Source organism: Mus caroli, unplaced genomic scaffold, assembly GCF_978045245.1.
Source record: "Mus caroli unplaced genomic scaffold, Mus_caroli_1 scaffold_5, whole genome shotgun sequence".
Classification (NCBI taxonomy): Eukaryota; Metazoa; Chordata; class Mammalia; order Rodentia; family Muridae; genus Mus; species Mus caroli.
The window spans coordinates 104,486,339-104,504,876 of NW_028227260.1; positions in this window are offsets into that span (position 1 = coordinate 104,486,339).

Here is an 18,538-nt window from a genome sequence, read left to right on the forward strand (position 1 = left end):
ATCAGAGCTCTTCTCTCAAATAACTCTAGACTGTCTCAAGTTGACAAAGGTAACTAAAACATGCTATTTTCCCATTGGATAATCTGTCAAGGTTATAGAAGACATTTAAACATATACATGTGCATGTACAGGGTCAATTCTTTTCTTTTGTTATTAAATATACTATATAGTTATGGTTTCTATAAATTTGTAATATGTTTTGAAATTGGAAACTATGAAGTATATAACAGCAAATGTTTTTCTTAAGACTATTTTACCAAGAGAGGCTTCTCTTAAATTCTATGTTAATTTTAGGATTTTGCTTGTTTCTTTAATGGGCTGAGAAAACTTTTCCAGAAATAAAAATCTGAGTTTTGATTTGTAGCACTAGTTTTCTTCTTAACATCTTGCTATGTTTTAGCAAAGAAACTTTGCTAAAATACATTACATAGTAATGCTACTTTTTTTAATCCATAAAAACAATTTATCCATCAGTTCACATTTCACAATGATATATAATACCCCTCATCTTGAGTCTACTCAATGTCCTACTGTATCAGCCATTTTTAGTCATGGAATTCTTTTATACCTAATACCATGAAATCATCGTCCTAGCTGGGTTTTTTCCCTACTTAGACTAAACACATTCATTTCCTGTTATGAGTCTAATGAGTAAGTGTCATCATTAGGGTTTTACTGCTGTGAACAGACACCAAGACCAAGGCAACTCTTGTAAGGACAACGTTTAATTGGGCCTGGCTTGCAGGTTCAGACATTCAGTTCATTATCATCAAGGCAAGAGCATGGCAGCATCCAAGCAGGCATGGTGCAGGAGGAGCAGAGAGTTCAGCATCTATGTCTGAAGGCTGCTAGCAGAATACTTGTTTCCAGACAGCTAGAACAAACCCGTGCCCACAGGGACACACCTTTCCAACAAGATCATGAGAACATTATCCAACAGGGCCATGCCCTCTAATAGTACCACTCCTTGGGCTAAGCATATACAAACCATCACAGTGAGTATCCTTTTGCTCACTAACTAACCAACTACTAGCTGGTAAATACTTCCTTCATAGGAATTATAAATTTTCATCCTATCCCTGGTACTAGGAATTCAGGAATTTGCTCAGTATCAATTTCACAAAGTAAGCCTCCCAAGTATTGTGACACAGGGTGTCATTGTACAACATACATAGAGGTATCTTCAAATATATGGTCATATTAATTGAGAAAACTTCATTTGCCAGTGCTTAGTGAAGTATAGAAATACCTGTTTACAGTAGCATTCAAAGATTAACTTGAAGCATGTTTCTGCTCTATTTAACAATAAATGTCTAAGAGTATGATGAGGGAAAATTTTCCAAATGTGTTTAAGGGATTTAGAAAGTTGGTTATTTTGTAGCTTAGACCAATTATTGAGTAGTGGAAATGACAATGAAAGCATAGCATCTGCAAATGTACTTATTTGATACTTCTTGTTTATTTTGTTCTGCTGAAACAGCTTAATGAAGAGATTTTCATTTTGACTAGATAATATGTTTAAAAATATAAATAAAGTTATAATGCCTAAAATCACACAATAAAATTCACTAACTGGTAGATAATATACTCACTAACAATAGCTGAGAACGTCATCAGGTTTTAGGAATATAAATATACTTTTATACATTTGTAATAAAAATAATATAGAAGAAGAATATAAATATATGGTAAAATAATTTTAATAACAATTGTAATAAATAGTAAAATAATTGATGTACTTGAATATGAAACTCTTTCAGATACAAATATTTTTATGGTGACAGGATGCAAAAAACTATAATGAATTGAAAAATATGATGGATTGGGCAATTGACAATTATGACTTTTACAAAAAATCATAATAAGCTTATGGTAGAGACACCATTATTATCTAATTTCCTATGCACAGCCTTTGAACTCAAAATGGTAAAGGTATTTGTCTAATATTAGTATTCTGGTCAATATAACCACAAAATCTGTTCCTATACCACTGTACAAAAATTCAAAGGATAACTTTGAATAATAGGACACTGGTATGGTGCATGTAAAAAGAACATTACCACAGCAATTTTAGTATGTGAAAATCACATTTCAAAGTAATGTTGAATGTTTTGAAGATAATGTGATATGAAAATATGTGGGAAAAGTTACAACACATATTGTTATAAGCATATTTGTATGTATGACTTAATGACAGCATAATATGTATGTATAGATGGTTGCCTAAATGACTTCACAAGTTACCATAATATATACAAGTATATACACACATATACGCATATGTACATATACACAGACATTATAGCTTTATTTAGCATTTACAAGAAAAGAGCCCTAGTTAACTACAGTGCCTTTTATAGAAATGTATACAATCCATCCAACTCTCATATTTCCCAATAGGATAAAGAAAACTAACATGGTCTCTTTTATCTCTACCATATAACTCAGTACTTTTCTGAAAAAATTCCTTAATTATCTTAGGCACCACATACACCAGAGGTTTCACCATATCTGAAACTTCAGCACTCAGGAGGCAGAGGCAGTTAGATCTCTGGGAGTTCAATGCCAGCCTGGTATATGTAGTCAATTCCAGGGCTATACAGTGAGACCCAACCTTAAGAAAATGTCACCTTAAGTAACTTATCAAGGAACTTGAATATTAAAAACATTTTTCTCATAAATTGTGTGGGCCCTTTATTTTCCTCCTGCTCTGAGCTTTACTCTTTCTCATGTCTCCTTTTCATAGGTTTCACATTTCTCCATCTTTATCATTTAATCATAGCCCTCAAATGTCCTTAGCACATTTGCATAGACTTTCTCATTGTCAATAATCTTCACTAAAGTTGTACATTTGTTACAAGTGAAGAACATTTTCTTTGAGCCTATATGTGAACCCTGTGTGAAGGACAAATGAAAGAGTCAGAGAGCTTGCCTGGATCTAGGGTATGAATATATGAACATCCAACAATCTAACTTTAACTCATTTATAATTATCATTGCTATGAGAAGAACATTTAAAAATCTTTCAGTGAATTACCAGTGCTAGTAATTTTAGTCTTAAGTTCTAAGCAGCAGTTAGGAAATCATATTAGGTATTCTGACAATCTGGTTTAATAGTAATTAGCTAATAGAGCAATTAGCAAAGTAAGGAACATGTTACTACTATGCTTTATTATGATTTACATGAAATTTCATATGCAGATGTACAATGTAGAATTGCTAAAAATTACATTTAGAAAATTTAGAAGTGTATTTAAATATTTCTCATTCACAGACAACCAGCTGTGATGGAGGAAGCTGTATTGAAATAGTCAAAACTGAAGGTGCCAGCAAATTTTTAAGAGTACATGAAAGAGAACTGTATATAAGTTTTGTTTTCCTTCTTGATGTGGTTTTTCCCAACACAGTGAAATTGGCATGTCTGGTCTGTTTTAACCACCTATATGTATTTTAAAAATTACATAGCATATTCTGTCCTAGGCATACAATTATCTGATAATATTCATGGAAATACCTACATACAATTGTGCCAGACATTATTGATGTATATGGTTACAAATTTAATGTTCATATTGTTGTACATCCTGAATGTAAAATCTTGTAACAAATGAAGATAATCTTGACAAGTTATGATACTTTTAAAGGTGATAAAACATATATTTTCACTAGTTAAATGCTGAGCTGAAGGTATATAGGTTATATATGATGCATAGATTAATGTATGTATATATGTACAAATGTACATATTTTACTTAAGTTTGCTTTGTCCTACATGAAACTATTAGGTAGATTTTAAATGTATTTATAAAATTCAAGCATATGCATATTAACAAAACTATAATATTCATAATATTAACACTCATTGAGTAAACAATTGAAAAAAATCTATAAAGATCCTTTGTTTATCTTTTACTAATTTCTTCTCTCTTTCTAACACATAATATGAAAACACAAACCATTTTAGGGCATCATAATGCTGTATAACAATTTACTGCCTGATAAATATCATTCAAAATTGGTAAAAAGCAAGAGCATGTCCAATACTGAAAATGAAGCTTAAATTAACTATGGGTTTTAGGATGATGATGTGCCCATATGTGTTTCTCACTTGTAACAAATGTGCAACTCTATTCAACATTATTAGCAATAGAAACGTGTGTGTGTGTGTGTGTGTGTATGTGTGTGTGTGTGTGTGTGTGTGTGTGTGTGTGTGTGTGTGTGTAATAAGACATATGAGCTATTTCTATTCCTTCTAATTCTCTTCTGATGTAAGGCTAAAATTTATCTAAAATAAACTAGTCCACAATGTGAAAGAAACAAAAAAAGAACATAATAGCAAGTCCTAAAAGTAGTACAAATATAAATTATAGCATTGATGAAGCAAATCTCTTCATCCCAGCCATCAAAAGAAGCATGTGATACTCTTAAATGCTGTGTTCATTATTTTAAATTATGGGAATCTATTTTTTTTGGTATGGCCTTATCCAAAATGAATCACCTAGATTACTCTTGGAGCCTACCATATTATATTGGACAAAGCTGAAAAGAATTAGATATTTACAAAATGGAAGGAAAGCATAAAAATTGACAAATGCAGAACACAAGGAATACAACGAAAGTGTTATGCAACAACCCTAAAGCAAGATGTGTGATGAGGCAAAGTGGACCATTCAGGAGGCACCTGTATAATCAAATGGAATTAAAATACAAAAATACTTCATTCTTACTTAGTAAACTGAGAAAATAACAGAAGTGGTGGGAACTTAAGTGCTGTGCTAAAATAACCAGAACATTCCCTGTATCAGTGCACAGTTCAAAAGAAAGCAGAAAGAATAGAGTCAGATAGTAACTATTGAAAATACAAAAGAATACTTTATGATTTAAGAGAGAATAATTTCTTGCATGAAATGATTTTTAGGACAAAGTTTTGACTTTATAATTCCACCAAAAGGGCAAATACAAGTGAATATATGGTACAGAATTAATATCCTACTATCAATACATATTTAAACTTTAAAGCAGATAATATAACAAGTCCATTTAGATGAATTAAAATTTAACTGTAAGCCAAAAATATTCTGGGATACACATTCTTTAAACTACGATGACATTTTTAATTGCATAGAAGATTGTATAGTGTTTGATTGTTAAAATTATTTAAAGAAAAAATGATAACTATCAGAAATATACAGTAATTCCAAGAGAATTATAATAGACTTACTTGGAGATAAAGTATAAATCGTTCAAATTTGCTGTCATTAGGTTGGGTTAACATTAGTCACTGATGATCTATTAGAAGGTATCCAGAAAGCATTGCCTTAACCTGTTTTTCAGAGTATCAAAATTTAGCATGGGACGTAGGAAGCTGTAATTATGGGTTGATTGGCCAGGAGAACAAGAGCAGAACTGCTGGAAGGTCACCAGATACTGGCATACACATCCAAGCACAGAGAAATTACCCATTGATTGTAAGTGTGAGCCGATTAAATATGAAAGCCTAAATCAGTACCAAATGTTTTCTTTTTTCTATTTTTTTCTTATTTCTAGTTCTTTTAAGGGGTGGTTATTTATGTACCTTCTGTTAATCTTTCTAAGTAAAATTCTATAGATTTCTATGGGCTACTTGACCAAATTAGACCTTATACTTTAAGATTTTTCTAATCAGTTACAATTATTTTAGAAGAAATAAAACTACTATCCTTTTTTTTCGAAAATAAGTCTTACTATAAATAACTTCTTTTCATTCATTTTTACTAGCAAAATATTAATAAGTTAGAGTGTGCCTGGTATCCTGAATATATAATCTATACAGAATTTTGTGGTAATAGAAAAGTACAAAGTTTAATAAAGCAACAGTCCCATCAGAAGTATACTGTTGGATAGAGAAGGAAAGACGGACTAACTCTAGAAAAGGAAGTACATAGAGAGTTTCCTGAAGCAAATCTGTTTAAAAAATAAAATAGCAATAAGCATTATTTTAAAGAATGCTAAATATTTTCCTTGTAGAATACATCTTTAAATGATTCAGGACACAAAGCTTCTCTTTCAACAAATTGAACAACATCCATTCCTCCAGTGGTATCTCATCTGACATGGTTGTTAGAACACCAGAGTTTCATCCTGGCGAGTGAATCATAGCATCAGAAATGAATACATGCTCAGCTAGGTTGAACAAACAGAGGGCAGGAAAATGTTACCATGTTTTGCAAGCATTACACTGTCATTAGTAGTACTTACTTTAATTTGAAGCCTTATATTATTCCCTTATATAAAATACCTAAATCAGTGTGCCATGTAATAGCAAGCTCAAACATAGTTTTAAAAATGAGGGTAAGGATTCAGGTTCATCAATAAAAACCATTAGTATAAAGTAACTGGCCAGAGAACAATTTAATCAATATGTTTAAATATGACTGTTGATTAAAAAATCTATTCTGTGGAAAAGGTGCAAAACAAGAAGAGACTAAAAATTTCTGTGTCTGAGATCTTCCTAGGAAAGAATAGAGAATTAAGTGTAAGTAGGAAGTCCCTTGCTCCCATAGAGTCATGCTTTTGAATGCTTGGCCCACAGTCAGTGGCACTATTACAAGGTATGGATTTGTTGGACTAGACAGGGCCTTATGCAGGAAGAGTTGTCACTGTGGTGGCAGACTGTGAGGTCTCTTATGTCAAACTCCATTCAGTGTGAAATATAGTCTCCTCTTGGCTGCCTGTGGATCAAGATGTAGAACTCTCAGCTCCTCCATCACTATTTTTGCCTGCATGCTCCCATGCTTCCTGCCATGATAATAATTGGCTGGGCCTCTAAAACTGTAAGCCAGCCTCAATTAAATGCTTTCCTTATTAAGAGTTGCCTTGGTGATGGTGTCTCTTCACAGCAATAAAACCCAAACTAAGAGACACTGTGAATATAATTTGGACCAACGACTAGTAAGTTAAGCCTACTGTCTAATATCATCACAAGTTCATATCTTTACTTGTACTTCTATCAAATATTCCCTCTCAGACTTATAAATCAAAATCACTATTTTGTTCAAGCAAGAGAGTAAAGACATGGAAGAATAATTATAGTTAGTTGGAAAAGTCATCTCAGTTCTGTATAAGCAACATTATATAGTAAATAGAGCATTTGGGGTCTATGATAAAATAATAAAAATGGAAAATATGTAGATAATATGTAAAGCCTGTGAAAAGGATAAATGAGAAAGACCCATAAATCTTGTCTGGATTAAAGGGATTAAACTGGCCGAGGTCCAGTATATCTCCCTAACTATGTGCACTATTGAATTTTAATACTTATCTATTATAACAACGAGGTATAATTTTAAATTTCAATATTAATAAGGAAGCAGAGAAAATACTTTCTTTAAATTTTTGTTTAGCAAAATCTAATAATCAATGCATTTATTATTCCCATGTTTTCTACCAGTTTTACAACACATGGTATATTATGGCTTGATCTCCTTTCTATGTTATATCCTCTTTCAATTACAACCAAACAGATCTAGAAAGCTGACATCAATAAATGTAATACATAATACTGTGAAACAGCAGAGGTCTTCTGACATCTTTAGTTTTTGTGATGCCATGTGATTAATTTTTTTAACAAAAAACCGCTTTTGTTGTTACTATCCAGATATTTCACAATACAATTTTTTTACTATAATTTTTATTAGATATTTTCTTTATTTACATTTCAAATGTTATACCATTTCCTAGTTTCCCCTCTGAAAATCCCCTATCACCTCCCTTCTCCCCCTGCTCCCCAAACCACCAACTTCTGCTTCCTGGCCCTGCCTGATAAACACAGAAGTGGATGCTCACAGCCATCTATTAGACAGAGAGCAGGGTCCCCAATGACGGAGGTAGAGAAAGTACCCAAGGAGCTGGAAGGGTTTGCAGCCCCATAGGAGGAACAATAATATGAACTAACCAGTACACCCAGAGCTCCCTGGGACTAAACCACCAATCAAAGAAAACACATGGTGGGACTCATGGCTCTAGCTATATATGTAGCAGAGGGTGGCCTAGTTGGTCATCAATGGGAGAAGGGGCCCTTGGTCCTGTGAATGTTCTATGCCACAAAACAAATTTTAAAATGATGTATTTCAAGCTACCTTCTTAGTATATTCGTGTTGTCTTTCAGCACTTCAATGGCTGTGATAAAAGATGAATATAAAACTAGTTTCATAAAAAAGATAAGGTCTGAGTGTTGAGCTCAGTGGTACGCCCTTGCCTAATCCATGCACGACTTGGAGTGAAGTTTCCAGTAGTTAAGAAAGAAATGAGGAGAGAATATTGATAGGCCTTGATTGTGTTACTGTAACAGGGAAACAACTCCTGAGAGCACAGGAACCACTGAATAGTTTGAGGGTAAACGTAATTACAAATACTCTTCAAAGCATCACCAAAAAGGAAAGAGGATAGCTATGTTTCTTTCCTGTCTTTGATGGCCTTGTGTATGATAATAGTTAGCTTATTAAATACACATGAATAGAAGGGGTTTTTTTTTGGTGTGTATATGAGTGTGTGTGTGTGGGGAGTGTTGCTAATATGTATAGGAACAAAGCTTTTTGTTGTTGTTGTTTTGTTTTCCTTCTCTGCATTCATTCTTATTTTATGTGAGGGTATCCTGGCATCTAAGTTTATGATTGAATAAACTGGATATAAACTGTTTTCATAAAATAAAACATGTATTTAATACTCCCTAAAGATTGATATCATAATTTTCACTGTTTTGTGTTGAGGAAGAAGGAAGACATCTTCATTTGAAAGACAAGTAATGAGTGTGGGTTCATTGTATAGATACTAAAGGTGGATCATGCTGGTTATTTAGCCCATCACGTTTTGCTAGACAGTTCCCTATTTGTTTTGGACAATGGAAGGGTTTGAGAGATGCCACATGTTTGGAAGAGAAATAAAAAGCCTTCACCTTCTCAATAACTTGTGAATAATGTGCAAACTATCTCAGTCTTATATTCAAGCATCTTCTACATTTTTTGTACATCTTGCTTTGTGTTCTTGCTTTTATCTTACTTTCTACCTTATCCGTTAAGTTTATTCTAATTTATATATTATAATATGTCTTAATATTTATTTATAGTCTTCAATAGGTTTGTATCAATAAGAAAATATATGTGGTGACTCTTAAATATAGAAGAGAAATCATAATTTTGAACTAAGATTCAATGAACAAGAAAACAATCTTCCATATTAAGCCTTATTGAAAACATACAGGCACCAGTCCAGATGAATGACTAATAAAATGAAAATCAGTCAATAATAGTACAGCAGGAACATCAGAGAATTATTTTTCTTTGCAAATAATTTATTTAAGGAAAATTCAAACTTCAGATTGAATAGCAACAGAAGATTTCAATGTAAGATGCCAAACACAAAATGTTTGTCTGTTCTTTCCCTTTTATCTCTTTTCATTTGGGGGCCTGTGGTTCAAAAAAGGGCAGAGTGGTTTTTGTTGTTGTTTAGGGGTTTTGTTTGTTCGTTTGTTTGTTTGTTTTTAAGGTAGCAAAGCAAGGGAATTCAGCAAAGCAAGGTAATTTTCCCGGCTACCAATTTTCTAATGCAATTATTCATTAAACTAAAATACACTCCACGAAAAATTGTTCATTGACAGCGGACTGAAGAAATACAGAAATTAAATTCCATATTAGAAAAAAAGAATCAGACCAAAACAAAGGACCCGGAAAGATTCTTGATTTCAATAAACAACCATTAGAATCACTAGCAGGCTGATGTATTTATTCCAAGGCTCAAAGAATTCAAGTAGTGAAGCTACAGGCTTTTGACCTATGAAACGAAAGACCTAAAAGAAAATTTCAATTTTGGTGAAATACTTTGAGTAGAATTCCTCTCAATCTTGAAATATTTTCTGAATGACATATTTAACTATTATTTTACCTAAATGGGAATCATTGAAAATATAATATAAAACTGCACTTGCTTGTACTTAGTTGCTACTGCCAGCTCCTCATGTTTGTTGAGACTATGTTCAATTTTTGGTTTGTCATTGTATCTCAATCACTAGAGGTCCTTAAAATTATACATACTAAGTGGGAAAGACATTTATTTATATGGTGTTCTTAGTTCCATTTGTAAAGCCAAGTCCTCACCAGCTGCACAATATTATCATCATTCTTATGTTACCAACCCATAGTTTAGACAACAAATTTGATAAGATCCCCTTTGTTTGGGGCCTTCTTTCATTTTCTTTCTTTTGCTTATGTGAGTTATTTTTATTTCTGGCCTATCCAAGTGATTTGATTTCTTATTTTATAGAACATTTCCTGCTTCTGTCCTTTCCAAATATGCCTGGCACATAGTGAATTGTGACTCTGTATTCTGGAGGAATATCAAGGATTTAGACTGTGTCATCTCCAGAAGGACATACAAGTAACCGACCTTACCATTAGATGGAAGGCAATGTACTGATCTTCTTAATTTCTTTGAATATGTGCCATGGAGGACTACAGTTATTGCCTTCCACTCTAGTGTTTCACAGCATTCAATAAAAGTAACAAATTTGATAAAAGTTTGAAGATTAACATTTAGAAGTTCGAGGTCATTTTCATTGTATGCATTATATAATACTATTTGATACAATCCAATCCCATCGAATTATCACTAAAATGCCAGATCTTGGAGGAGAGAATTCTTTTTCCCTTGGTATCCAGAGGCTGATGTGGGATAGGTGTTCAAGGAAGATTCATTGACCTAAAATTTCTTGGGGAACATTTCATTTGAATGCAGACTACCTTAAAAATTTCTATGCTCTGCAAATTTTTGTATGTTCTTCACGTCTAAATTGAAAGAAAATTTTCTATTTTGAGAATAGTTTGCATGAAAAATGCTAGATTGTTTTAAGGGTTTGCTTGATTCTTTTAATAGGTACCTATCAAATATTACTTTAGGGTGAGTATAGGAAAAATAAACAGCAATGAATTATTTTGGATAATTTTGGAGAGTTAATTTGCATATGATGTTACTTCTTAACAGCCTGAAGAATAATTTTTTTTTCCTAGAAAAGCTCTGGGTGCAGCTGTAGTTAGTTCAGAGGTTTCAGTGAATAATTAAGAAGAGAAAATGCTTGGTTTGCAAGAGGTTAATTACTTGAAATGGGTAATAATTTGAATGAGGACAAACACCTACTTGAGAGTTATGTGTAATTTATAAATTGAATGCATGAGTGTGCTGAAATGTCATCCATTTCTCCTTTATCCATTTTCCCCTCTAGGCTAGTCTGTTCTTGCCACTAGTCTTAATAAATGATAAAAGCAGAATCTCTAATGAATTGGAGGCATCTTATATAATAATTTCCAATAGCAAGCTGAAAAAGAGACCCAGATATGGTTACTTTTTGAGCTAAATCCTACTTAACCATCAGTCTTGTGGGTTTATTGCCACTATGAAAATTATACATGAGATGATGCCCTTATAGTATTTCCACTGTGTTTACCAGATGCAATTTCTTTCACAAGACATTGCTTTATTTAGAAATTTCCCTTTCATAAAATATAGCAAGCTTTTAAAAACTTGTTTTTACTAAAGATGGGGAAACTTTTGATTATACATATATAATATCAAAATTAAATATTAGGAGTGACTAACAGACATTCAGCTTTAAAAAATAAATGAATGTATATGATGAGCCCAAGTCTGATAGTTTTTACATTTAAATCAATACTCTGGTTTGGTCCTCAATAAGGGGTATATGGAGAGAAGACCAAACAGTTTCCTAGAATTATGGTCCAGGGACAGGGATGCCCTATCGTATGTTACATAGGACAGATCCTCAAGGAGAAAATTAGAATGACTATCAGTGAGAATCTCCTCCTGTCAAGGTTCAGGAAACTCATATCTCATGAGACACAGGCAGATGAAAGGAGTCATCACTGTATGGTTCATTTATATTTTTTTTCTCATTGCCCCTGAGTACTTGGATTTCATAGTTTTGGCATGCTGAATAGTCCTTCATCCATAAAGATAATAAAAATGAAAATTTATAAAATAGCTTCAGTTATAAATGGAAGTATGCTGCTCAGAACTTTAGCTCTGTAGGGGCAGGGGAGCTCTGCTAGAGGTCACCCCCTGAACAATTTCGTTTTTAGCTTAAAATAATTTTACTATAAGAAGGTTTTAGAAAAAAGCATCCAGATAACATAAGTTATAGCTCAACACTTCCAACAATGAATATTCTAAGAAGATTTAATTTAGAGTAGATATAGTAGACAGTATATCTGTCTGAATACTTATTGAATGACTGAGGTTGAATTAATTTGCATATAATTTATGACATTTAATGTTATCTTAAGTATGATTGCATTGCAACTTGCCAGGTATGACTTTCTTTGCTCAAAAAGCAGCACATGTCACTCTTGGTACACAGTGTTCTTAGACAAAGAAATACGAGTTAGGTGAAGATACGTGTGTGTGTGTGTGTGTGTGTGTGTGTGTGTGTGTGTGTGTGTTTATAAAATAATAAATTAGTGCTCCCAAATCATTTGAACCTACTTTGCATGTTAAAATGAAAAATATAAATACTTAGTTCCATTTTATTCTCAGTTTCTACTATCCTTTAAAGATATTCAGAGATAAGATTCTGAAAAAAAAATGATGCCCCTGGTGTCATGACAAGGGATTTTTGCTGAAATATTAACAATGCTTACTGTGTTGAGCTCTTGAAATACAGAATCTCCATTATGTTCTATCAAGTCAGACTTCAAAAATAGTTGCTGAATTTATAATTCTTAGTCTTCAGTGATATTATTGTTAATTGTTTAAAAACCCACAATTGATGAAGTGAAAATAGAAAGTAAATAAAAGAAAGCAGGAAGAATAACATTTTGTAGATTTATTTGAGAGACAGTTCTAACTTTGAAATGATTTAATGTATGACAAACACAAACTCTATAATGAATATCACTCATCTGCATTGTCTACTTGCCATGTTTAGACTTAAGTAGAAAATTAATGTATGACCTGTAAGTTTTACTTTTTGAGCATGCAGAATTTGACTTTGATTATAAAACAAACAAACAAAAAACCAGAAAAATAGGTTTCTAGAAAAGTATGAAATTGGGTGTTTCAGATCATCTTCATTAAATTCAGAAAGAATTAATTTCCCATTCCTATTTGACAGATGAGGCAATTCAAACACAAAGATGACTGCCCTAAATATTATTGACTTACTTAGTAGGGACATAACATTTTCAGTCCATATTTATTTTAGAAGAAATTTCACACTCATTATATTCTAACAGTTTTAACTTGATTCTATTTACTTATAAAGAAAAGTATTTCAAAATTTCTATAATTAATATTCTAGGAGATCACTGGCTATTCCTTCTCAGTGAGCTCTCTGTCACTGGATTTCATCAAAACAATCATTGTATACCTGGTGTGTATTTCAAGTTTCTTTGAAGGTGGTTTCTGTAAGCTCTAACATTTCATTTAACAAGAATGTTGTATGCATTAAATGTAGCATCAATTCTCTGTGATGATACTTTTTTTTTCCTATAACAATCCTTTGGCATGGGGCTGAGGACAGTTTTCTTATGACAACCTTCTGTGGGTGGACATTAATAAATTTGAGTCAGAGTGGAGAATTAGAAGCTCCAATTCTGAACTGAAAAAAAAAAAGTAGTCAATCAAATATATGTGACACTAGCTTACACAGATGTTCTGTTTTCCTCTGACTCATTCTTAGAAGATCAGAAAGAGATAAATTTAATTTTTGATATAGTAATTGGGGTACAGTCATACTATAACTCATGTCCTTCACAATAAGGTATTTTGCTATGTTTTAATGTTCCTAATTTTGACCCAAGTTTTAAAACCTTGAATCAGGCTCTAAAATAAAAGAGGATGTTTTCGTAACAAGATCTATTTTGAAAGGAATATATAAGGTCCCATTTCTAAGGAAAAATAATTCTTCTATAAAATGATTAGGGACAAAAGGACCCTTAATCCTTATTATAAAATGATAAAAAAATATTGATGGTGATGTTTTGCTGGCTGGTTATAGCACTCTTGTTTCCTAAACAGAGTCAAGCATGGTAAAACTAAAGGATTCTCATCAGGTTTTTTTTTCTTCTTTAAAAAGCATTCGTTGGCATTATGGAACTTGTACAGCCCATGGGAATAATTCTCATAGAAGTCTGTTTAGCTCTTCATATTTTTTAATTTCACAATCTTTATTATATCAGAGTTGTTGAGGACAGCTCAGCTAATTTCTAGGTATTAGTCTTTGACGGACGGTGAGAAAGATGATTTGTCCAAGTTAACGAATACACTCAAAGAAAAATCATAAACAAAACAATGATATTCCCATGTTAACATCTGTGGAAAAAAAACAAATAATATTCTATATAATGTAAGTAGTACCAAATAGAATTTAGACAAAATTCCAAATAGCCTTCAATACAATATACACTTATTTATTGCTCTTCTAGTTTACAAGTGAAATTCAATGACTGTTACAAAGACTAGAGTTTTTCAGCCTTTAATATGTTCATCACTCACCATATAGCTTCTGAATAAGAAGAGTTACTAGTCATTTTATGAAGAAATCTGGAGGATATGGAGCAGGATGGGGGGTGTTCAGTATCATCTCCTCTAATTCACTCTATGCCATTTTGGATATCAGTCCTTTTGTCACTAGACAGGAATAAACCAAGAGATAAACACTGTTCCTTTACATAATTCCTCTTGGCAGTAATAAAAGCAACTGTCACAAAGGACAAGTAAGGTATCATTGCAGACTGAGGATCACTTTAATATTTGAATCTGAAGACCAGCATTCATATAACAAGCAAACTATTGGCAATGGGTAGAGACAAGTTTGATTTAACACATTCTGTCATATATAATTGATATAAGCTGCTTTTCACATACTTTATTGATCTATTCTTCTGCTAAACATTGATCCTTTAATACTTGCAAACAATTATGTTTTGAGTATTTACATTTGGAAATCTATCATGTATTCAAATCTGCTCTCTTCTCAAACTTAGAGTTGTCAGAATTCCTCCAAAGAAAAGGAGTTTGGGAGCCTCCAAGACATAGAATTAAAATCCTGACTACTACTTATTTACTATGTGATCATCAGCAAGTTATTTAACTTCCCTGGTGTATTTTTTAAAAGAAACACAATAATAACTCTCTTGTACCTTTAGCTAAATAATGGTTAGGAAAAGATAATCACTAAGTGGAAGTTACCGTTACACAATTAAACTATAACCCAAAAGATTTTTTCACCCAATAAATTGAAAAATAATTGCACAAATAAACAATTAGTACAAAATTCTGAAAGAGTAATAATAATAAATAGATTCCATTGTCAAAGACATTTGCTAAATGTTGCATCCCTTTTCTCTTAGTAAATAAAAGATCACTTTAACTACTTAATAATGCTTTTTTTTCCTATTTCACCTACAGAAACAAAAAAAAATGTCAAATTTTTAATTGATAACAAATCAGATGATAGATAATGAATACTCCATATTAAATTAAATAGGTTATCTGTGGTATCTGATTAAGATCTGATTTGTGGTACCAAAATAAAGATTAAACAGTAAAAGCATCACAACAAAATAAACGAGGACTGTTATACATGTGAGAGTTCATTGTCTACTGACAAGCTTTGGCATTGTTTTTTTTTTCCATTTTTTATTAGGTATTTAGCTCATTTACATTTCCAATGCTATACCAAAAGTCCCCCATACACCACCCACTCCCCCTTTTTGGCCCTGGTGTTCCCCTGTACTGGGGCATATAAAGTTTGCAAGTCCAATGGGCCTCTCTTTCAAGTGATGGCCTATTAGTCCATCTTTTGATACATATGCAGCTAGAGACAAGAGCTCGGGGTACTGGTTAGTTCCTATTGTTGTTCCACCTATAGGGTTGTAGTTCCCTTTAGTTCCTTGGGTGCTTTCTCTAGCTCCTCCATTGGGGGCCCTGTGATCCATTCCATAGCTGACTGTGAGCATCCACTTCTGTGTTTGCTAGGCCCCGGCATTGTCTCACAAGAGACAGCTATATCTGGGTCCTTTCAGCAAAATCTTGCTAGTGTATGCAATGGTGTCAGCATTTGGAAGCTGATCATGGGATGGATCTCTGGATATGGCAATCACTAGATGGCCCATCCTTTCGTCACACTTCCAAAAGCTTTGGCATTGTAATCATATAGGCCTACTGATGTTTAATAACTGAGACATTGTTTGAAATTCAAGGTACTCAAGAACTTGTTTAAACCCCTGATAAAATTGGTTGTCCTGAGTGAGAGATGCACAGTATAACTGAGTATCACCATATTATGGGAAATACTCATGCAAAGACAAAATTACATTCAGTACAGCAATTAAAGAAATAAGGGGAAGTAGCTCAAAAAATACTGCATATTGAATTCAAGGGCATCAACTCTATTTTTTCTTAGTTTATTTATTTATTTATTTGTTTACATTTTGTGTGCATAGGTGTTTTGCCTGCATTATGTCTGTGTGAGGGTATTAAATCCTCTAGAACTGAAATTACAGATAGTTGTGAGCTGCCATGTGGTTACTGGTGCTGGGAATTGAACCCTAGTCCTCTGGAAGAACAACTAGTGCTCTGAACCAGTGATCCATGTCTCCAGCCCAACTCTATTTTTTAAAAGTACAATAACTAGTAATAAATCTTCCTTAGCACTTATCATAAACATATATATATATATATATATATATATATATATATATATATATATATTTCCTTCAATTCCTTGCCTTTTTTTTTTTTTTTGTTGCTCTACCTTCATGCCACAAGAACATCTCAGAAGTGGGAAAGTGACTACAGGACACCAGGTTTCAATTTTAAATTGCTTCTAAGCAAAAGAAACATAAAGCATACAGCTATTACCTCTATTTTACAATACCATTTAATATTTTAAAACAGAATGATAGGTTATTTTAAAATATTCATTTTTGTGAGTTGTTGAATATAAACCACCATACAGTCTTAGTAATATTAATTGCAATTTTCCAGTGTTCTGGGTGTTTTTGCTTTCAGACTGCTCTCTTCATACTTGTGTAAAACAGAATTTTTCATATTTATTGCAGTTAAGTATAACTAAGCCTAAGGACAGTTTCAAAAGTTGAATAAAGATGCACATTTAAATAATCTGGTATTTACTGTCCATCTCTGGCCTTTTGAGCTATCCCAGAACTTGAAACTTGCATCATATTTTCAGGCAAAAAGTGTCCATTCTGCTGAATCTTTTTAACCTTTATAGCATAGAACAAACAATTCACCTAACGTGATAAAAATACATGGTAGTTTCCCGAATTCTTTGCATTTAAAATAAATGCCAACTTTTTTTGTTAGCCATTACTAGTTAGTTGTAAAATGCACTATGCAATGTAATGCAAATTTGAGTTCTTAATTAGCAGGATCTGTTTTGATAAAATGTACAACAGTGGGGAAAATTTTCAACATATTGTAGCTGTTATCTAGGGAGGAATCACTTTTCATCTCAGTGAAGATATGCCAGTACAAATACTGTGGACTGATCTCTTAGTGTGTCTTTAACTAATCATTATTTCATACTGGGTTTCACAATGGATGTAATGAATTTTACCACTGCTGCCCACTCAATTTCTGCCTGTAGGTTGTTTTCAAAAAAGAAGAGGATAAAAAAAAAATCAAGTCAATGGAGAGTATAGATGGAGGATGAGTTCTTTATGAAGGTTGCATAAAGAAATAAAGTCATATCTATTTACATGTTTAAATACTGTCCATGCATCGCTTTTAAACATGATGTGTTCAAGTATTTGCATGAATATAATTAGGTGAAATGACCAAAAAGAAAAACGAAAACCAGAAATAGACAAGTATATAGATAATATAGAAGATAGGATATTATTGAAAAATAATATGAAACAATCATTGCCCATTGATTTTTGTTTACTTGTTTAATTTGGTTTGTTCTGGGGATAATTGGAGCCTTAATTTTCAATCAATTACAGCATATGCTTGCCCGTAGGAATTCAGGTAGACAGCATAAGTGATTTCAAAGCTATTGTTAGTTTTAGCTTAAGAACTTTTCATTTATAAGCAAACACATTTCTGGGCATTGGCTATATAAACATGTGGCTGGAGCTATTGAGATTTGAGTAAGTGAATTGAGCAGAGCAAAGATCTCAAAGAAATGGGTTTGAAATTCTTTCTTGACTTGTGGCAAAGAATAGGTTGTTAGAGATTCTAGGAGAAACGCTTCTATAAGTTGGACCTCTTTCCCTACAGCCACTTCCCCCACAGACAGAACAGAGACATACTTTCCTTAGCCAAGCACCTACAAGGTACAAGTAGGGAAAGGCAGCAAAATCAGTTTCTTGTTCAGAAATCAAACATTTGAAAGGTGTGCAGACAGCAGAACTATCTACCCAGTCCCTAGGTTTCTTTGCTTTCTAAGTAAATTATCAATCTGTGTGAAACTGATATGAACATTAGCTTTTTCTCAGGACCTTCCTACATTTTTGTGTGTGCAAAT